Source organism: Heptranchias perlo, chromosome 1 (genome assembly GCF_035084215.1).
Source record: "Heptranchias perlo isolate sHepPer1 chromosome 1, sHepPer1.hap1, whole genome shotgun sequence".
Taxonomy (NCBI): domain Eukaryota; kingdom Metazoa; phylum Chordata; class Chondrichthyes; order Hexanchiformes; family Hexanchidae; genus Heptranchias; species Heptranchias perlo.
In genome coordinates, this window is record NC_090325.1 from 74,458,495 (window position 1) to 74,481,796 (window position 23,302).

Sequence of the window (23,302 nt, forward strand, 5' to 3'; positions counted from 1 at the left end):
CCAATCAAGCGGGCTGCTTTGTCCTGGATGGTGTTGAGCTTCTTGAGTGTTGTTGGAGCTGCACTCATCCAGGCAAGTGGAGAGTATTCCATCACACTCCTGATTTGTGCCTTGTAGACGGTGGAAAGGCTTTGGGGAGTCAGGAGGTAAGTCACTCGCCACAGAATACCCAGCCTCTGACCTGCTCATGTAGCCACAGTATTTATATGGCTGGTCCAGTTAAGTTTCTGGTCAATGGTGACCCCCAGGATGTTGATGATGGGGGATTCAGCGATGATAATGCCATTGAATGTCAAGGGGAGGTGGTTAGACTCTCTCTTGTTGGAGATGGTCATTGCCTGGCACTTGTCTGGCATGAATGTTACTTGCCACTTATCAGCCCAAGCCTGGATGTTGTCCAGGTCTTGCTGCATGCGGGCACGGACTGCTTCATTATCTGAGGGGTTGCAAATGGAACTGAACACTGTGCAATCATCAGCAAACATCCCCATTTCTGACCTTATGATGGAGGGAAGGTCATTGATGAAGCAGCTGAAGATGGTTGTGCCTAGGACACTGCCTTGAGGAACTCCTGCAGCAATGTCCTGGGGCTGAGATGATTGGCCTCCAACAACCACTACCATCTTCCTTTGTGCTAGGTATAACTCCAGGCACTGGAGAGTTTTCCCCCTGATTCCCATTGACTTCAATTTTACTAGGGCTTCTTGGTGCCACACTCGGTCAAATGCTGCCTTGATGTCAAGGGCAGTCACTCACACCTCACCTCTGGAATTCAGCTCTTTTGTCCATCTTTGGACCAAGGCTGTAATGAGGTCTGGAGCCGAGTGGTCCTGACGGAACCCAAACTGAGCATCGGTGAGCAGGTTATTGGTGAGTAAGTGCCGCTTGATAGCACTGTCGACGACACCTTCCATCACTTTGCTGATGATTGAGAGTAGACTGATGGGGCAGTAATAGGCCAGATTGGATTTGTCCTGCTTATTGTGGACAGGACATACCTGGGCAATTTTCCACATTGTCGGGTTGATTCCAGTGTTGTAGCTGTGCTGGAACAGCTTGGCTAGAGGTGCAGCTAGTTCTGGAGCATAAGCCTTCAGCACTACAGCCGGGATGTTGTCGGGGCCCATCGCCTTTGCTGTATCCAGTGCACTCAGCCGTTATTTGATATCACGTGGAGTGAATCGAATTGGCTGAAGACTGGCTTCTGTGATGGTGGGGATATCGGGAGGAGGCCGAGATGGATCATCTACTCGGCACTTCTGGCTGAAGGTGGTTGCAAACGCTTCAGCCTTGTCTTTTGCACTCATGTGCTGGACTCCGCCATTGTTCAGGATGAGGATGTCTACAGAGCCTCCTCCTCCCGTTAGTTGTTTAATTGTCCACCACCATTCACGACTGGATTTGGCAGGACTGCAGAGCTTTGATCTGATCCGTTGGTTGTGGAATCGCTTAGCTCTGTCTATAGCATGTTGCTTCCGCTGTTTAGCATGCATGTAGTCCTGAGTTGTAGCTTCACCAGGTTGGCACCTCATCTTTAGGTACGCCTGGTGCTGCTCCTGGCATGCTCTTCTACACTCCTCATTGAACCAGGGTTGATCCCCTGGCTTGTTGGTAATGGTAGAGTGAGGAATATGCCGGGCCATGATGTTACAGATTGTGCTGGAATACAATTCTGCTGCTGCTGATGGCCCACAGCACCTCATGGATGCCCAGTTTTGAGCTGCTAGATCTGTTCTGAATCTATCCCATTTAGCACGGTGGTAGTGCCACACAACACGTTGGATGGTGTCCTCAGTGCGAAGACGGGACTTCATCTCCACGGGTACTGTGCGGTGGTCACTCCTACCAATACTGTCATGGACAGATGCATTTGCGACAGGTAGATTGGTGAAGACGAGGTCAAGTAAGTTTTTCCCTCGTGTTGGTTCGCTCACCACCTGCCACAGGCACAGTCTAGCAGCTATATCCTTTAGGACTCAGCCAGCTCGGTCAGTAGTGGTGTTACCGAGCCACTCTTGGTGATGGACATTGAAGTCCCCCACCTAGAGTACATTCTGTGCCCTTGCTACCCTCAGTGCTTCCTCCAAGTCATGTTCAACATGGAGGAGGACTGATTCATCAGCTGAGGGAGTGTGGTAGGTGGTAATCAGCAGGAGGTTTCCTTGCCCATGTTTGACCTGATGCCATGAGATTTCATGGGGTCCAGATTCAATGTTGAGGACTCCCAGGGCCACTCCCTCCTGACTGTATATCACTGTACCGCCACCTCTGGTGGGTCTTTCCTGCCGGTGGGACAGGACATACCCAGGGATGGTGATGGAAGAGTCTGGGACATTCGCTGAAAGATATGATTCTGTGAGTATGGCTATGTCAGGCTGTTGCTTGACTGGTCTGTGGGACAGCTCTCCCAATTTTGGCACAAGTCCCCAGATGTTAGTGAGGATGACTTTGCACGGTCGACTGGGCTTGGTTTGCCTTTGTCGTGTCCGGTGCCTAGTGTTCCGATGCTGGGTGGTCCGTCCAGTTTTATTCTTATTGTGACTTTTTTTAGTGAGATTGTGCAACTGAGTGGCTTGCTTGACCATTTCAGAGGGCAATTAAGAATCAACCACATTGCTGTGGGTCTGGCGTCACATATAGGCCAGACACTGTGGCTGACATCACGATGTATAAAAGGTAGGTGCGGGACTAAGTAATGTCTGTCCTGGAATTTGTTTGAATGCCTTCAGGGGTTTGAGTGGAATTTACCAGATTTTTTTCTCCTGAATTGGATTACAAATTTTTTTCTCTTCGTTTTGCTCATTCCAGGAGATTCCATTGCTGCTGGTGGTGGGGGGATGGGGGTGGGTCATGGTGTTAAGTTGTACCATGATGCATGAACAGACTCAATGGACCAGCTGGTCTTTTCCTGTCTTTTTTTATGTTCAAATGTACAAAGTTCATTTCGGTCAGACTGTGAAAAAGTGTTAGAAAATCAAAAGTTAAATAAAATAGCTCCAAAATAGAAGGGAAGGAGTGGAATGTGAATGGGAGAAACTGCCTAGAAAATAGTAAGGAGTCTTACAACACCAGGTTATAGTCCAACAGCTTTATTTGAAATCACAAGCTTTCGAAGCTTTCCTCCTTCGTCAGGTGAGTGCAGGGTTCCATAAAGGCACAGCATATATCGTCAGAGAACAATGCTTGGTGATTACAGATAATCTTTCCAACTGCCCGTTATCACACTTTGGCAGAGAGATAATCACAGCAATCAAAGGAGTGGATGGTGTTCAGACAGGGGAACATTACATCCAAGACTACTGAATACACAAGCGGTCAGATCACAACGACAGAGAGAGAGAGACAGACAACCGAAAGGCAGAGAGAGAGAGAGAGAGAGAGAGAATGACCAGTTGTATTAAAAACAGATAACTTTTTTTCGCTGGTGGGGTTACATGTAGCGTGACATGAACCCAAGATCCCGGTTGAGGCCGTCCTCATGGGTGTGGAACTTGGCTATCAACTTCTGCTCGACGATTTTGCGTTGTCGTGTGTCTCGAAGGCCGCCTTGGAGAACAGCTAAGGTCTGAACACAGCCCTTCCCGGTGCACTCCTGCTGTGAGTCCAGTGAAAGTGCGGCATAAGGGCCAGGAATTTAGGCCAAGGCCCGGACGGGCTGAGTCGTGGCCTTCCCTGGCAATTTCTGCAGGGCTCTGTTTGGGACACAGCCTCCACCCACCCTGTGGATTTTCGGGCCCAATATTAAGAATTGAAGGCTGCAGAGCTCTGAGGGGAAAAGTGAGATGTTAGCCTCGAAATTCCTGTCAGCATAAAGGTTTACCCCAGCAGCAATTGAAAATTGGGCCAACACTTTGAGGGAGTCCATTGTTTCCTATGATTCCCATTAAATTCCAATCTTCCTGTATTTTATGAAAGATGCACTAATTCTGCCCATGTGAAATGGGCATTGCAGCTGAGGCGGTTCTCATGTGTCACGATTCAGAAGGGAACTGCTGCTGTTTCACAGAATCTCTGCTGATAGAAAGTTCACTACGATGGGGATTGCTTTCAGTGTTCCCCACTTGTTTTAGGATGATGACCAAGAGCAGAGTAAGGCTGTTACAGAACTCAGCTGGCACCAAAGACACACTATTCTGGCCCGCTGCTATACCACATATTGGGGGTTAAATTGGATAAGGCCCGAATCCGGGTGCGGGCATCGCAGTGCGTGTTTAGCCCACGCCTGGTGGTTCCGACGCAGGCAGCACATTAGATTCACGCTGCCTCCTCATTTACCTGATTGAAGTGCAGCATGGAGGCCTGGCTGCGACGTTCTCGCCAGCTTCAGCACTTCTCACCAGCAGGGGGGCCCAAATCTTGTGTGAGACACCTCTTAAAGGCAGCCTGAACCTCTTGAAGGCAGCCTGCACCAAATATATAAGTGCAAAATATAATATAAGGTCCACATGGAGTCTGACTGGAGATCAGACATTGCACACATAAAACACAGATGCAGGTCCTACCCCTATGTTTAAAAACTGTTGAGTTATGTTAAAACATTGAATAAAGGTTGCGCACTACTAAATCCCACATCCTCCAATCTGCATGCCAGGTCTCACCAAGCTGCTGATCTGAGTTTGTACCAGGCCTGCGAGAGAGCGTGCACCAAGGATCTCTGATGATGCAATGGAAACCTTTGTGCAAGAGGTGGACAGAAGGAAGGGCATCCTATATCTGCCGGGGGTTGGGGGGAGGGAGGGGGGAGGCGGGAGGCAAGAGGCCCTCCAGGCATATGCTCAAGAGGCAGTGGGAGGCAATGGGGATGAAGTCAATGCCAGGCGCACAGCATCACAAACATGGATGCAGTGCAGGAAGAAGTTCAATGCTTTGACATGAGTGGTCAAGGTGAGTGAGGTCAGCGGTCAAGTGGCATCTCCCACCAATTGCACCACTAGCCACATCCACTGTTCCACGCACTACACCCCCCATCACCCACCTACCAACAAACTCTTCCAATCAGTACTCAACTCTTCCAATCAGATGCGTCCTCTCACCTTCGCACATTACCACTGTTTCAAGCCGCACACCCACAACTCACAGGCCACACACACTGGTAGCTATTCAACCATGACAGGCACATCACCCAAACGGCCTGCAGGACATTCACCAACACACGTCCAGCTTTCTCGCAGGAGAAGGTGGCGCATAACAGGAGGCAGCAAGTGGCCTTGGCATTTAGTTTCTTGAGCCTGTTCTGCCATTCAATGAGATCATGGTTGATCTATGATCTAAACCCATATACCCGCCTTAGCCCTATATCCCTTAATATCCTTGGTTAACAAAAATCCATCAATCTCAGACTTAAAATTAACAATTGAGCTAATATCAACTGCTGTTTGCGGAAGAGAGTTCCAAACTTCTACCACCCTTTGCATGTAGCAGAGTTTCCTAACTTCACTTCTGCAAGTCCTGGCTCTAAATGTTAGGCTATGTCCCCTAGTCCTAGTAATCAAGTATAGGATTCCTCCAAAAACAGGTACAACTGCATCAGCAGCTAGAAGCAATAATCCAGCAACTAACCTGTAAATCCTGCTTGGTCCCTTTAAAAAGCGCTGATGGGGGGATCCTCCGGGCCGTCTAAGATATGTTTAGATGGCCGTGGTTAAGACAATGTATTGGCTGCAGTATTAATTGCCAAAATGGTGTCTATCCCTTTAAATCAGCATTGTACACTGATCTAACGCATATTCTCCTTGCTTTACACGCAGCCAGCATTCGTTATCTGCGCAAACCCCTTTACCAAGATGGTGTCCGGCGCACGTCAAACTTGAAGTCAGAAGACGCCATTTTGGAACTTCAGGGGGTTGCGTAACACCTACACAATGGGCGCTACACGGCCGAAATTCTAGCCCATTGTATCTATAGGCCCAGCACAGCTACCTGGCAATGACTGCACAGTACTGCCTCTGGAGGCTCAGTTTTAGAAGGGACTAGAGCAGTGTCATCTGTTTCAGGTAGCCTTACAGAGAACCCTAGATATAGGCACACACTGCCATTGGCTGTCAAGGTGGCAACAGCATCAGTTGTTACACTTCCAGCTCTTTCCAGGCTAATGTCAAAGGGGGATTAGGCACTTCGGCGTAATTTAAATTTTTGGCAATGGTGTAAAATGGGCGATATCAAGTCAATGGAAAGAAAAATCGGGAGAGATGTAAAATAATCCAATATTGGCCATTTTACACTATCGCCAAAAGTTAAAAATGCCCCATTTGACAGTTCAGTATAAATCTGGCTGATTCCAATGGGTGCTCTCCATTGTGTTTCTGTATTTATCGAGGTTGGTTTTCACTGCCTTCACCTGGCATTAACGGGGCGTTAACAACCTCAAAACGGGGTTGGTAACCTTACTATCTTTTTATTCATTCATGGGATGTGGGCGTCACTGGCAAGGCCAGCATTTATTGCCCATCCCTAATTGCCCTTGAGAAGGTGGTGGTGAGCTGCCTCCTTGAACCGCTGCAGTCCGTGTGTTGAAGGTTCTCCCACAGTGCTGTTAGGAAGGGAGTTCCATGATTTTGACCCAGCGACAATGAAGGAACGGCGATATATTTCCAAGTCGGGATGGTGTGTGACTTGGAGGGGAACGTGCAGATGGTGTTGTTCCCATGTGACTGCTGCCCTTGTCCTTCTAGGTGGTAGAGGCAGCGGGTTTGGGAGGTGCTGTCGAAGAAGCCTTGGCGAGTTGCTGCAGGGCATCCTGTGGATGGTACACACTGCAGCCACTCTGCGACGGTGGTGAAGGGAGTGAATGTTTAGGGTGGTGGATGGGGTGCCAATCAAGCGGGCTACTTTGTCCTGGATGGTGTTGAGCTTCTTGAGTGTTGTTGGAGCTGCACTCATCCAGGCAAGTGGAGAGTATTCCATCACACTCCAGACTTGTGCCTTGTAGATGGTGGAAATGTTACTTGCCACTTACCAGCTCAAGCCTGGATGTTGTCCAGGTCTTGCTGCATGCGGGCTCGGACTGCTTCATTATCTGAGGAGTTGCGAATGGAACTGAACACTGCACAATTATCAGTGAACATCCCCATTTCTGACCTTATGATGGAGGGAAGGTCATTGATGAAGCAGCTGAAGATGGTTGGGCCCAGGACACTGCCCTGAGGAACTCCTGCAGCAATGCCCTGGGGCTGAGATGATTGGCCTCCAACAACCACTACCATCTTCCTTTGTGCTAGGTATGATTCCAGGCACTGGAGAGTTTTCCCCCTGATTCCCATTGACTTCAATTTTACTAGGGCTCCTTGGTGCCACACTCGGTCAAATGCTGCCTTGATGTCAAGGGCAGTCACTCTCACCTCACCTCTGGAATTCAGCTCTTTTGTCCATGTTTGGACCAAGGCTGTAATGAGGTCTGGAGCCGAGTGGTCCTGGCGGAAGCCAAACTGAGCATCGGTCAGCAGGTTATTGGGAAGTGCCGCTTGATAGCACTGTCGACGACACCTTCCATCACTTTGCTGATGATTGACAGTAGACTGTTGGGGCGGTAATTGGCTGGATTGGATTTGTCCTGCTTTTTGTGGACAGGGCATACCTGGGCAATTTTCCACATTGTCGGGTAGATGCCAGTGTTGTAGCTGGACTGGAACAGCTTGGCTAGAGGCGCAGCTAGTTCTGGAGCACAAGTCTTCAGCACTACAGCTGGGATGTTGTCGGGGCCCATAGCCTTTGCTGTATCCAGTGCACTCAGCCATTTCTTGATATCACGTGGAGTGAATCGAATTGGCTGAAGACTGGCTTCTGTGATGGTGGGGATATTGGGAGGAGGTCATGATGGATCATCCACTTGGCACTTCTGGCTGAAGATGGTTGCAAACGCTTCAGCCTTCTCTTTTGCACTCACATGCTGGGCTCCGCCATCATTGAGGATGGGGATGTTTGCAGAGCCTCCTCCTCCTGTTAGTTGTTTAACTGTCCACCACCTTTCACGACTGGATGTGGCAGGACTGCAGAACTTTGATCTGATCCGTTGGTTGTGGAATCGCTTAGCTCTGTCTATAGCATGTTGCTTCCGCTGTTTAGCATGCATGTAGTCCTGTGTTGTCGCTTCACCAGGTTGGCACCTCACTTTTGGTATGCCTGATGCTGCTCCTGGTATGCTCTTCTACACTCTTCATTGAACCAGGGTTGATCCCCTGGCTTGTTGGTAATGGTAGAGTGAGGAATATGCCGGGCCTTGAGGTTACAGATTGTGCTGGAATACAATTCTGCTTCTGCTGATGCCCCACAGCGCCTCATGGATGCCCAGTTTTGAGCTGCTCGATCTGTTCTGAATCTATCCCATTTAGCACAGTAGTAGTACCACACAACACATTGGATGGTGTCCTCAGTGTGAAGATGGGACTTTGTCTCCACAAGGACTGTGCGGTGGTCACTCCTACCAATACTGTCATGGACAGATGCATTTGCAACAGGTAGATTGGTGAGGACAAGGTCAAGTAAGTTTATCCCTCGTGTTGGTTCGCTCACCACCTGCCGCAGGCCCAGTCTGGAGCTATGTCCTTCAGGACTCAGCCAGCTCGGTCAGTAGTGGTGCTACTGAGCCACTCTTGGTGATGGACATTGAAGTCCCCCAACCAGAGTACATTCTGTGCCCTTGCTACCACTCAGTGCTTCCTCCAAGTGGTGTTTAACATGGAGGAGGACTGATTCATCAGCTGAGGGAGGGCGGTAGGTGGTAATCAGCAGGAGGTTTCCTTGCCCATGTTTGACCTGATACCATGAGATTTCACGGAGTCCGGAGTCAATGTTGAGGACTCCCACGGCCGCTCCCTCCTGACTGTATATCAATGTACCGCCACCTCTGGTGGGTCTGTCCTGCCGTTGGGACAGGACGTACCCACGGTTGGAAGAGTCTGGGACGTTGGCTGAAAGGTATGATTCTGTGGGTATGGCTATGTCAGGCTGTTGCTTGACTAGTCTGTGGGACAGCTCTCCCAATTTTGGCACAAGTCCCCAGATGTTAGTGAGGAGGACTTTGCATGGTCAACTGGCCTTGGTTTGCCTTTGTCGTGTCCAGTGTCTAGTGGTCCGATGCCATGTGGTCCGTCCGGTTTTATTCTTATTTTGACTTTTTTTTAAGCGAGATTTTACAACTGAGTGACTTGCTAGGCCATTTCAGAGGGCAATTAAGAATCAACCACATTGCTGTGGGTCTGGAGTCACATATAGGCCACACTGGGTAAGGACGCAGGTTTCCTTCCCTCAAGGACATTAGTGAACCAGATGGGTTTTTACGACAATCCGGTAGTTTCATGGCCATCATTACTGATACTAGTATTTTAATTCCAGATTTTATTTAATTAATTGTATTTAAATTTCCCAGCTGTCGTGGCGGGATTTGAACTCATGACTCCGGATTATTATCCAGGCCTACCTGGATTACTAGTTCAGTAACATAACCACCATGCTACCGTACCCGCAGTATATAATATATAAAGGCATGGCAGGGAACCTCAATCCTATCGAATGTCCATCTTGTGCCATGTGGGAAGTCCAGGACGCTTCCCGAGTCCTGAATAACCACAGGTGCGGGAAGTGTGGTCAGCTGGAGGTGCTCGAGCTCTGGGTTTCGGAGCTTGAGCAACAGCTGGCGTCACTGCAGTGTATCCGCGAGGCTGATTCCTACGTGGATAGCACATTTCTGGAGGTGGTCACCCCACAGTTTAAGAGAGTGCAGGCAGAGAGGGACCGGCAGACAGACAAGGAGGACCAGGCAGGTAGTGCAGGAATCCCCTGAGGGCAACTCACTCTCCAACCTTAATTCAGTTCTGGTAGGGGAGAGGGTTCCCCTGGGGAGTGCAGCCAGAGCCAAGTCCACAGCACCATGGGTGGCTCAGATGTACGGGGGTGGGGGGGGGGAGGAGAAAGGCCAGCAAAGCAATAGTGATGGGGGATTCAATAGTTAGAGGAACAGACAGGCATTTCTGCGGCCGCAGATGTGATTCCAGGATGGTATGTTGCCTCCCTGGTGCCAGGGTCAAGGATATCACTGAGCGGCTGCAGAAGATTCTGGAGGGGTGGGTGAACAGTCAGAGGTCGTGGTCCATATCGGTACCAATGACATAGGTAGAAAGAGGGATGAGATCCTGCAGGCAGATTTTAAAGAGTTAGGAAGGAGATTAATAAGCAGGACCTTAATGGTAGTAATCTCCGGATTACTCCTGGTGCCACATGCTAGTGACTATAGAAGTAGGAGGATAGAGAAGATGAATGCGTGGCTGGAGAGATGATGCAGGAGGGAGGGCTTTAGATTTCTGGGGCATTGGGACCAGTTCTGGGGGAGATGGGACCTATACAAGCCGGGCAGGTTGCACCTCAACAGGGCCGGGAGCAATATCCTCATGGGGAGGTTTGCTGGTGATGTGGGGGAAGTTTAAACTAGCTTGGCAGGAGGGTGGGAACTGATTGTAGATTCAGAAGGGAGAGAAGCAGAGCTGGAAATGGATGGCAGAAAATTAGTGAGTTTGGAACGCAGGGGACACAAAGGTTAGAAACTAGACAACAAAGGAGTTTGGCAGTGCTTAATGGTATATACCTCAATGCAAGGAGTATAGTGAATAAGGCAGATGAGCTAAGGGCGCAGATAGATATATGGAAGTACAATATCTTAGCTATTACTGAAACATGGCTTAAACAGGCAGGAATGACAGCTCAACATTCCTGGTTACAGGTTTTTCAGATGAGATAGAGAGGGGGGTAAAAAAAGGAGGGGAGTGGCAATGTTGGTTGAAGAAACAATTACGGCTGTGAGGAGGGATGATATGTTAGAAGGATCATCAAATGAGGCCATATGGGTTGAGCTAAAGAACGCAAAAGGGGCAGTCACACTGCTGGGACTGTATTATAGACCCCCAAAGAGTCAGAGGGAGATAGAAGAGCAAATATTTAGGCAAATTTCTGAGAAGTGCAAAAACAATAGGGCTGTAATAGTAGGGGATTTCAACCACCCTAATAATAACTGGGATAGAATCAGTGTAAAAGGTATAGGGGGAGCAGAATTCTTAAATTGCATTCAGGAGAAATTTTAGCCAGTACATAGCAAGCCCAACAAGACGAGGGGCAGTTCTGGATTTAGTTTTAGTGGAATGAAGCTGGGCAGGTGGAAGGGGTATCAGTGGGAGAGCATTTTGGTGGTTGTGATCATAATTCAGTTAGATTTAACATAGTTATGGAAAAGGACAAAGATAGAACAGGAGTAAAAGTTCTAAATTGAGGAAAGGCCAATTTTACTAAACTGAGAAGTGATTTAGCAAAAGTGGATTGGAAACAGTTACTTTAAAGGTAAATCAGTTCAGAGCAGTGGGAGGCATTCAAGGGGGAGATTCAAGGGGTTCAGAGTAAACATGTTCCCACAAGGAAAAAGGGTGGGACTGCCAAATCTAGAGCCCCTGGAAGACAAAGTACGTACAGGGTAAGATGAGGCAAAAAAGGGAAACTTATGTCAGACACCAAGAGCTCAATACTGCACAAAGCCTAGAGGAGTACAGAAAGTACAGGGATGAAATTAAAAAGGAAATTAGGAAAGCTAAGTGAGGGCATGAAAAAATACTGGCAAGTAAAATTAAGGAAAACCCAAAATTATTTTATAAATACATAAAGAGCAAGAGAATAACTAAGGAAAGAATAGAGCCTATTAGAGGCCAAAAGTGTAACCTTTGTGTGGAGGCGGAAGATGTGGGTATGGTTCTTAATGAATACTTTGGGCCTGATTTTAGCAGGCCTGCGGGTTTCCGGCGGGTTGGGTTTCGGGTGCGTGGCCTCCGCGCCCGGTGAAATTAGTGGGTTGCCCGCGCGATCGTAGCAGGCAAACCACTAATGGGATCCAATGACCTGCTCCTCCGGGTTCCGCGCTGCAGGTCTGCGCGTTGGGCGGGCTGCGCATGCGCAGTACAATCTGTCAGCTGGAGGCTCTCTAGTTAAAGGGGCAGTCCTCCACTGACAGATGCTGCAACCAATGGAACAAATTACAGCATGGAGCAGCCCAGGGGGAAGGCTGCTCCCAGTTTAATGATGCCTCACCCCAGGTATCATCAGATGGGGTGAGGAGGAGGGGGAGGACAGAGATCTTCCACCTGGCGGGCGGGAGGAAGCGGCCTGCCTCTGCCACCAAGAAGGCCTGGCTCGAGGTGGCAGAGGGGGTCACCTGCGCCACCAACGTATCGCCCACCTGCATACATTGCAGGAGGCGCTCCAATGACCGCAGTAGGTCAGCCACAGTGAGAACACGTAGTCTTTCCCCTACACTCCGTCTGCCACAACACTGCCCCCACCCCACATCTCCTTCGGCACCGCCAACACTACTCTGTCACATCACCCCTCATACCCACTCAAACCCCATCCTCATCTTACCTGCACCTACTCACCTCGCCAGTACTCACCCCGCCACTAACACGCAACCCAATCCTCATATAATCTCATGGCTCTATCCCATACGCACCCTCTCGTGCATCTCCCTCACGGCCAGCCTCACTCAACCTGCCACCACCTGTGCTGCAGCCACAGGGCAGCGTAAGGCAAACGTGTCGTGAGCATGAAGGGGATGCACAAGGGTGTCTGAGGGTTTGCCATGGGTGTTACCCAATTGAATTTCAGAGCAACAAACATCACACATTATATTGGCACCACCACTGCCATGTCTCCGCGAATCCTGTCTGTTGTGTGCAATAATGCCCGCTCCTGGGTATCACTATGAGGACCCACCACTGATGCCACCCAGTGTGTCACTGCAGGGTAGGTGCAGGTGTATTTGCAGGGCTCTTCCGCGCAGACGACTGAGAGACATCGGCGGTGTACCCGGCTGCACCCTGGAAGGATGCGGAGGAGAAGTTGTGGAGGGCAGTGACAGGTAAGCAGATGGTGCTGGGGCCAGCCAGGAGCAGCTCGGCATGAAAGAGCCTGCAGATCTCCACGACTACATGTCGAGTGAATCTGCGCCTCCGTGTGCACTGCTGTTCGGAGAGGTCCGAGGAGCTGCGCCTCGGTCTGTGGACCCTGTGGCGAGGGTAGTGCCCTCTGCGACGCATCTCTCTCTGCGGTTGCCCTCTCTCCTGCTGTGCAGTTGGGTGTGCCACAGCACCGTGTTGGGGGGCTCCACGTCTCTGCGGCGGACGGCGTGGACTGCGAGGCTGCTGGGGCTGGTCATGCTGTTCGTCCTCCGAGGATGTCAACGCACCACCCATCTGGCAGGTGTTGGTCTGAGGGGTTGTACAGGGTAGGTAGGTGGTTCCTCGCACTGGGGCTGCGGTTTCACGTCGGTCTGTCCTCTGGCTTGGCGGGGGGTGGTGGAGGGCAGGGGTTGCCCTACGTGACGCGGTGGCCTCCTGCGTGGGTGAGGGCTCTCCCACCCGCTGTGGAGTGCACCTTGGCAGCTGCCACAGGCTGCTGGCTGGAACACGACCAGTTGAAGGGAGACTGTTTCCCCCAGTGTGTGAAACACACTGCGTTGAAGCTAAAATCCCACACTTCCTGTTTTGACAGCTGCTTCAGCTCATTTAATGACCTCAACGAGCAAGGTAAGTACACTCAAGTGGAACCCCGCTGGCTTTAATTGCCTGCGGGATTCCCACCAGTGGGGCCTGCGCACGCAGCCCCGCACGTCAGCGCGGCACCCGGAAGTGGCCGGGATCTCGGCGCGATCCGGTCACGTGACTGGATATCGGGATTTTCGGGGCCCCCCCGCTAGAAACCCGCAGGAAACCCAACGGTAAAATCGAGCCCTTTGTGTCTGTCTTCACAAAAGAGGGGAACGATGCAGAGATTGTAGTTAAGGAGGAGGAGTGTGCAATATTGGATGGGATAAACATAGTGAGGGAGGAAATATTAAGGAGATTAGTATCTTTGAAAGTAGATAAATTGCTAGGCCCAGATGAAATATATCTCAGGCTGTTAAGAGAAGCAAGGGAGGAAATAACGGAGGCTGCGACCATCATTTTCCATTCCTCCCTGGCTACAGGCGTGGTGCTGGAGGATTGGAGGACTGCTAACATTGTACTGTTGTTTAAAAAGGGAGAAAGAGATAGACTGAGTAATTGTAGGCCAGTCAGTCTAACCTCAGTGACGGGCAAATTATTGGAATCGATTCTGAGGGACAGGATAAATCGTCATTTAGAAAGGCATGAGTTAATCAAGGACAATCAGCGTTGATTTATTATCTGACTAACTTGATTGAATTTTTTGAGCAGGTAACAAGGAGGGTCGATGAGGGTAACACGTTTGATGTAGTGTACATGGATTTTAGCAAGGCTTTTGACGAGGTCCCACGTGGCAGACTGGTCAAGAAAGTAATAGCCCATGGGATCCAAGGGAAAGTGGTTAGTTGGATCCAAAATTGGCTCAGTGGCAGGAATCAAAGGTTAGTGTTTGACGGGTGTTTTTGCGACAGGAAGGCTGTTTCCAGTGGGGTTCCGCAAGGCTCAGTACTGGGTCCCTTGCTTTTTGTGGTATATATTAATGATTTGGACTTGAATGTGGGGGGGCTTGATCAAGAAGTTTGCAGGTGATAAAAAAATTGGCCGTGTGGTTGATAGTGAGGAGGAAAGCTGTGGACTGCAGGAAGAACAGTGAACTGGTCAGAAAAGTGGCAAATGGAATTCAATGCAGAGAAGTGTGAGGTAATGCATTTGGGGAGGACAAACAAGGCAAGGGAGTACACAATAAATGGGAGGATACTGAGAGGTGTAGAGGAACAAAGGGACCTTGGAGTGCATGTCCACAGATCCCTGAATGTAGCAGGACTGGTAGATAAGGTAGTTAAAAAGGCATATGGGATACTTTCCTTTATTAGCCAAGGCATAGGAGATAAGAGCAGGGAGGTTATGCTAGAACTGTATAAAACATTGGTTCGGCCATAGCTTGAGTACTGCGTACAGTTCTGGTCACCACATTACAGGAAAGATGTGATTACACTAGAGAGGGTAAAGAGGAGATTTATGAGGATTTTGCCAGGGCTGGAGAATTTTAGCTATGAGAAAACATTGGATAGGCTGGGGTTGTTTTCTTTGGGACAAAGGAGGCTGGGGGGAGATTTAATTGAGGTATATAAAATTATGACGGGCCTAGATAGAGTGGATAGGGAGGACCTATTCCTCTTAGCAGAGGGGTCAGTGACCAGGGGGCATAGATTTAAAGTAATTGGTTGAAGAATTAGAGGGGAGCTGAGGAGCAATTTTTTCACTCAGAGGGTGGTGGAGGTCTGGAACTCCACTGCCTGAAAGGGTGGTAGAGGCAGAAACCCTCAACTCATTTAAAAAGTACTTGGATGTGCACTTGAAGTGCCATAACCTACAGGGCTACGGACTAAGTGCTGGAAAGTGGGATTAAGCTGGATTGCTCTTCTTCAGCCGGCACAGACATGATGGGCCAAATGGCCTCCTGTGCTGTAACTTTCTATGATTCTATGATTCCCCTCCCCCCTGCCCCGCCCAACTTACCTTGCTGCCGGCCGGCCTGGCTTGTTCTTAAGGTCTACAGCTCACCTGCCAGTTTTAAATGAGACCGGGCCTCAAAGTTGTGGGGGCCATCAGGCTCCTCTGGTCGGATGCCCAAAAGAGCTCTGGAATTCCCTCCCTAAACCTCTCCACTTATCTACCTCTCCTCCTTTAAGATGCTCCTAAAAACCTACCAGTTTGACCTTTTTGGTCACCTGTCCTAATATCTCCTTATGTGGCTCAGTGTCAAATTTTGTTTGACAATCGCTCCCTGTGAAGCGCCTTGGGACGTTTTAGCTAAGGCGCTATATAAATGCAAGTTATTATTGTTGTTGTTGAACCTTCTCTCTCCATCACACTCTCAGGGGGCACAGGAGTCAGCGAATCAAGCTTCTTGAGTGTTGTTGGAGCTGCACTCATCCAGGCAAGTGGAGATTATTCCATCACACTCCTGACTTGTGCCTTGTAGATGGTGGAAAGGCTTTGGGAAGTCAGGAGGTAAGTCACTCGCCGCAGAATACCCAGCCTCTGACCTGCTCTTGTAGCCACAGTATTTATATGGCTGGTCCAGTTAATTTTCTGGTCAATGGTGACCCCCAGGATGTTGATGGTGGGGGTCACCATCCAGGACAAAGCAGCCCGCTTGATTGGCACCCCATCCACCACCCTAAACATTCACTCCCTTCACCACCGGCACAAAGTGGCTGCAGTGTGTACCATCCACAGGATGCACTGCAGCAACTCGCCAAGGCTTCTTCGACAGCACCTCCCAAACTCGCGACCTCTACCACCTAGAAGGACAAGAGCAGCAGGTACATGGGAACAAACCACCTGCACGTTCCCCTCCTAGTCACACACCATCCCAACTTGGAAATATATCGTCGTTCCTTCATCGTCGCTGGGTCAAAATCCTGGAACTCCCTTCCTAACAGCACTGTGGGAGAACCTTCACCACACGGACTGCAGCGGTTCAAGAAGGCGGCTCACCACCACCTTCTCAAGGGCAATTAGGGATGGGCAATAAATGCCGGCCTCGCCAGCGACGCCCACATCCCATGAACGAATAAAAAAAAGTCAGCTAATGTAATTGAAAATAAAAGTCAACAAAGTGATTTCACTGAGTAAGTCATATTACTATCATTGAATAAGCAAATCATCTGATGTAAACATTTTCTCAGCGTACCAAAAATCACAGATATTAAACAAGCTGCTTTACAATTTCTTCTATATTTCCTGCATGCTTACAGATATAGGGGGCGAGATTGAGCTGTGTAGCACCTGTTTTGTAGGCGCTATGCGGACCCCCATGCCCCGAAAATGGCGTCTGAGATGCGTACACACACTTCCAACGTGAAATGCACAGGACGCCATCCCGGTAAAGGGGTTTGCACGTGTGCACCTAACGACCATCGGCAGCATGCAGAGTAGGGAGATTATGATGTGAATCAGTGTGCAACGCTGATTTGAAGCAGGCAGCGACATTTTGATCCTGCACGCTTCAGCCAACATCCTGTCCTGACCTCCCATAGCTGAACATGACTTAAACGGGCATGAATGACCACCCCCACCCCGATCAGCGCTATTTAAAGGGATCCTGCAGGAGTTACAGGTTAGTTGCTGGATTATTTCTTCTGGCTGCTGGTGCCACTGTATGTGTTTTTGGAAGTTTCCTTTACTTGGCTAAAGTTTCAATATTCTGTAGAGGGTGGTCTGGCTGGTCTTGCAGTACTTTTAGTGGCATTTATTTTACTGTGCTGAGAAAAGTTGCTTCCAGACATGGGTGGCCTGGTGGGGCTTCCTCTGGGAATTGAACATGACTGGGAGAATGAAGGGAGGCCACACAGAGCAGGACAAGCTGCTAGAAGAGGGAGGAGGAGAAGAGGAGGAGGCGGGCACTCAGCAGGAGGTCATATCCGCAAAGGGTCTTCAAGGAGCAATTCTCTCACCTCAACTTCAGCGACGACCAGTGCATCAGACGTCAGTGGTTCACTAAAGAGGTCGTGACTGAAATTTGTCAACTGCTGCAGCCACAACTGCAGTCACAAAGCGGGGCATTGCACGTGGCTGTCCAGGTAACCGTGGCACTTAATATTTACAGCTCTGGCTCCTTTCAGGCTGCTGCCAGTCATAAAAGCAACATCTCGCAGTTCGCAGTGCACTGCCGTATAAGGGAGGTCACTGAGGCTCTGTATGCACTCCGAAACAGATTAATTTCCTCTTGCCAGAGATAAGCAGTGGGAGTGAGCATGAGTGTTTGCTTGTATTGCAGGCTTCCCCATATTGTCATGCGTGCTCCACATCAGAACTCGGCCATATTCATGAACAGAAAGGGATTCCACTCCTTCAATGTGCAGCTGGTGTGCGACCACACGCAACACATCATGCAGGTCAATGCCCACTATCCTGGCAGCAGTCATGATTTGTTCATCCTGCGGCAGTCCAATGTGCCACCTATATTTCAACCAGCACGGCATGTCAAAGGCTGGCAATTGGGCAACAAGGGTTATCCCCTCATGAAATGGCTCATGACTCCGGTCAGGAACCCATGCACATGTGCACAGCAGGTATACAACGAGAACCATGCTCCCACATGGAACATCATAGAGCACACCATAGGTGCCCTCAAGTGATGCTTCCACTGCCTGGACCACTCTGGATGATCCCTGCAGTACTCAGCTGAGTGGGTATTAAGATTTGTCGTTGTATGCTGCATGCTGCACAACCTGGCCATTATGAGGGAGCAGCCCTTGCCACCACCTATCATGCGAGAACCTGAGGAAGAGGAAGAGGAGGAGGAAGAAGAGGAGGAAGAGGCGGAGGAAGTGGGGGAAGAGGCAGGGAGGCAACAAGGTAGACAGGCCCTTTCTGCCAGGGCTCTGTGTGATCAGATTATTAATGAGTGATACCAGTAACCTCAATGGCACCTTCCCATTCACCAACAGTCCCACACTCCTTACATTTCCTCTCTCACAAGATCATCAAATCGTCCTCCTTATAATTACACATTGCTTCCTCCCTCAGCTCATCGCAGAAATGAAAACCACCACCAAATGCAAATTTAAAACCACGTTTATGGATTTACACATGAAATGATTCAAACAAAATGAGACTATTCACCTTAGTGTCTGTCGTTCATGTGCTTTTACCTTTCCTAGTGCTCCTACAAGGTGCATCCCCAGTGGCTGGAGCATGGGTGGTGGGAGGCTGCTGACCTTCAATTGAGGAGACTGCAGATGGCCTTGGAGGACGACCTCGAGCTGTTCTGGGTCGAGAGGGCCCGGCTTCAGGCTGCACCATCTCGGCCTGGGCTGCAGCAGTCTGGGCTGGCTGGCTGACAGGCAACAGCAAGGGCACTGGTGGAGTGGCAGGGGTTGTTAATTGTATTCTTGTGATTTATATCAATTAGTGTTAATTGTATTTAGATGGTGCGTATCAATTGGGAACTCTCTTGTATCCATTTATTAGAAAACTGATCTAGGATGTGGTGTGGGAGTAATGTAGATCTCTGTGAATAAAGGCTTGGAAGCAACTGAAGTTGGTATTCTATCATTCACCACCTGGCTATCCAATTTATCCCAGGGATGGGAGCGGGAATGCTGTCATCCTGAGAGAGGACAGCAGGTTCGTGTTCCACAGAGCCACTGCCACTCTCCCAGCGCGGCACCTCAGCAATCCTGGTGATCTGTTGGAGAACAGATTGCTGGAATGCTGTGACGTCCTGGAAGCCCCTTTCAACAGTGGTCCCCAGAGCCACGACAACAGCAGTCTGAGCTTCCAAGGCAGCAGTCTGAGCTCCAAATGTAGCAGTCAGACCTTGGATGGCAGATGTTTGTGCTTCAATGGAAACTGAGACATCAGACACTGCATCATGGTGGGTTCCACAGGTGTGCTGACGGAGGTGACCACCCGTTCCATGTTGGAAAGAGTGGGCTCCAAGCTCTGTGCAAAGCCCTGCGCCAAGTTGGAACTGGACTCCTCCATTGCCCTTGAATTTGTGCACAGGCTTTCTGGCAGGCTTTCCAGTGCACCAAGCATTTGGCTGTGTACGCCCATCCGCCTTCTTTTGTAGCCTGGTCCATTGAAGTCATCATCTGACTCCTCTGCAGTGGAACTAGTGAGCGACCTCGCCCTCCGGAGTGCTGCCACTCCGATATCCATTCCCCCCACCCTGGCTCCTGTGCACTTGTGCCCGGTGTCTCACCACATGCAGATCCCTCCTCTATCCTAGCCTCTAAAGTACACGCAGTGTCAATATCTGAGCTGGTGGCCGCGAGTGTAAGATCGAGTGTCGGTGTGTCTGCATCACTGTCTTCTTCCTCTGCGTTGTCTGACTGTGCCGGTTCAAGTTCTTGGGTATCTGAAATGACAAAGGGACATGGGTTGAGTCGTGGTGAGGGGAGAGGAGAAAGTTAGATGTGCATGCTGAAGCCATCGGCAGCACATGAGACAGAAAAGATTGTGGGAGAAGTGGGAAGCGAGAAGGACGATTAGTTTTGCAGAGACCCTGATTATCGTTCCCTCCAGCACCACCAGTGGCTACAGCCTCAGCGATGGCCCTTCCAATGATGGACAGCACTGTCTCCTCAATGTAGGTGTGTCTGTCCGCCTCTAGTTCTTTCCTGCTGCCCACTGTTGTGCACCACTTTCTCCTGCAAGAAAGAGGGAAGTGTGTCAGTGAGTGACCTGCAAGATGTTTGGGTGATGTGGCTGTCTTGGTTGAATAGCTGCCATTGTGTGTGACCTGTGAGTTGTGGGTGTGCAGTTTGCAGCTGTGGTAATGTGTGAGGGTGAGCAGTGGATAAGGCTAGTGGTGCAGTTGGTAGGAGATGCCACTTGATAGTTGAACTCACTCACCTTGACCACTCGTGTCAAATCATTGAACTTCTCTCTGCATTGCGTCCACATTCATGGTGCTATGCTCCTGGCATTTACCTCGTGCGCGGCTTCCTCCCACTGCCTCTTGAGCATATGTCTGGAGGGCCTCCTGCTTCCCTGCAGATATAGGATGCCCCTCCTTCTCTCCACCTCTTCCACCAAGGCCTCTAGTGCATCATTCGAGAACCTTGGTGCCCGCTATCTTGCAGGCGTTGCCATTCTTCACTATATTCCAGCACAGATTTACTTCCCAATGGACTTCCAGCACTTCCTGCAGTCACACTGCACCTCCCCTTTAAGAGGTGCAGGCTGCCTTTAAGTAGTGCTAGCCACTCCTGATATCAGGGCCCCCTGCTGATGCGTGCAGCCAATCAACAGCGCAGCTAGCGCTGGCTGCACTCAGCTATCATTTAAATCATCAGAAGTTAGATTATGAAAAGAAATTAGCAAAAAATATAAAAACAGATAGCAAGAGTTTCTATAGTTATATAAAAAGAAAAAAGGTGGCTAAGGCAAACGTAGGTCCCTTAGAGGATGAGACCGGGAAATTAATGGTGGGAAACATGGAGATGGCAAAAATGGTGAACAAATATTTTGTTTCAGTCTTTACAGTAGAGGACACTAAGAATATCCCAACACTGGACAAACAGGGGACTCTACGGGGGGAGGAGCTAAATATGATTAAAATCACTCAGGAGATGGTACTCAGTAAAATAATGGGACTCAAAGCGGATAAATCCCCTGGACCTGATGGCTTCCATCCTAGGGTCTTGAGGGAAGTGGCAGTAGGGATTGTGGATGCTTTGGTGATAGTTTTCCAAAATTCCCTGGACTCAGGAGAGGTCCCGGCAGATTGGAAAACTGCTAATGTAACACCGTTATTTAAAAAGGGTAGTAGGCAGAAGGCTGGAAATTATAGGCCAGTTAGCTTAACATCTGTGGTGGGTAAAATTTTGGAGTCTATTATTAAGGAGACAGTAACGGAACATTTAGATAAGCATAATTTAATAGGACAAAGTCAGCATGGCTTTATGAAGGGGAAGTCATGTCTGACAAATTTGCTTGAGTTCTTTGAGGATATAACGTACAGGGTGGATAAAGGGGAACCAGTGGACACAGTGTATTTAGACTTCCAGAAGGCATTCGACAAGGTGCCACATAAAAGATTATTACTTAAGATAAAAAATCACGGGATTGGGGGTAACATTCTGGCATGGGTGGAGGATTGGTTATCGAACAGGAAGCAGAGAGTTGGGATAAATGGTTCATTTTCGGACTGGCAACCAGTAACCAGTGGTGTTCCACAGGGGTCGGTGCTGGGTCCCCAACTCTTTACAATCTATATTAACGATTTGGAGGAGGGGACCGAGTGGAACATATCAAAATTTGCAGATGATACAAAGATGGGAGGGAAAGTAGAGAGTGAGGAGGACATAAAAAACCTGCAGGGGGATATAGACAGGCTGGGTGAGTGGGCGGAGATTTGGCAGATGCAATATAATATTGGAAAATGTGAGGTTATGCACTTTGGCAGGAAAAATCAGAGAGCAAGTTATTTTCTTAATGGCGAGAGACTGGAAAGTACTGCAGTACAAAGGGATCTGGGGATCCTAGTGCAAGAAAACCAAAAAGTTGGTATGCAGGTGCAGCAGGTGATCAAGAAAGCCAACGGAATGTTGGCGTTTATCGCTAGGGGGATAGAATATAAAAACAGGGAGGTATTGCTGCAGTTATATAAGGTATTGGTGAGACCGCACCTGGAATACTGCATACAGTTTTGGTCTCCATACTTAAGAAAAGACATACTTGCTCTCGAGGCAGTACAAAGAAGGTTCACTCGGTTAATCCCGGGGATGAGGGGGCGGACATATGAGGAGAGGTTGAGTAGATTGGGACTCTACTCATTGGAGTTCAGAGGAATGAGAGGCGATCTTATTGAAACATATAAGATTGTGAAGGGACTTGATCGGGTGGATGCAGTAAGGATGTTCCCAAAGATGGGTGAAACTAGAACTAGGGGGCATAATCTTAGAATAAGGGGCTGCTCTTTCAAAACTGAGATGAGGAGAAACTTCTTCACTCAGAGGGTGGTAGGTCTGTGGAATTTGCTGCCCCAGGAAGCTGTGGAAGCTACATCATTAGATAAATTTAAAACAGAAATAGACAGTTTTCTAGAAGTAACGGGAATTAGGGGTTATGGGGAGCGGGCAGGAAATTGGACATGAAGCTGAGTTCGGATCGGTCAATGCCCTGTGGGTGGCGGAGAGGGCCCAGGGGCTGTGTGGCCGGGTCCTGCTCCGACTTCTTGTGTTCTTTAGATTTGAGGTTAGGATCAGATCAGCCATGATCTTATTGAATGGCGGAGCAGGCTCGAGGGGCCGATTGGCCTACTCCTGCTCCTATTTCTTATGTTCTTATGTTCTTATCAGGAAGCATGAATGTTACGGTGCACCTGCATCGCTACGACCGGGCGTGGTTAATCCCAGTGTTACAGTGCGCCTGCATCGCAACCACCCGGCGTGGTTAATCCCAGTGTTACAGTGCGCCTGCATCGCAACCACCCGGCGTGGTTAATCCCAGTGTTACAGTGCGCCTGCATCGCTTCAACCGGGCGTGGTTAATCCCAGTGTTACAGTGCGCCTGCATCGCTACGACCGGGCGTGGTTAATCCCAGTGTTACAGTGCGCCTGCATCGCTACGACCGGGCGTGGTTAATCCCAGTGTTACAGTGCGCCTGCATCGCAACCACCCGGCGTGGTTAATCCCAGTGTTACAGTGCGCCTGCATCGCAACCACCCGGCGTGGTTAATCCCAGTGTTACAGTGCGCCTGCATCGCTTCAACCGGGCGTGGTTAATCCCAGTGTTACAGTGCGCCTGCATCGCAACCACCCGGCGTGGTTAATCCCAGTGTTACAGTGCGCCTGCATCGCTACCACCCGGCGTGGTTAATCCCAGTGTT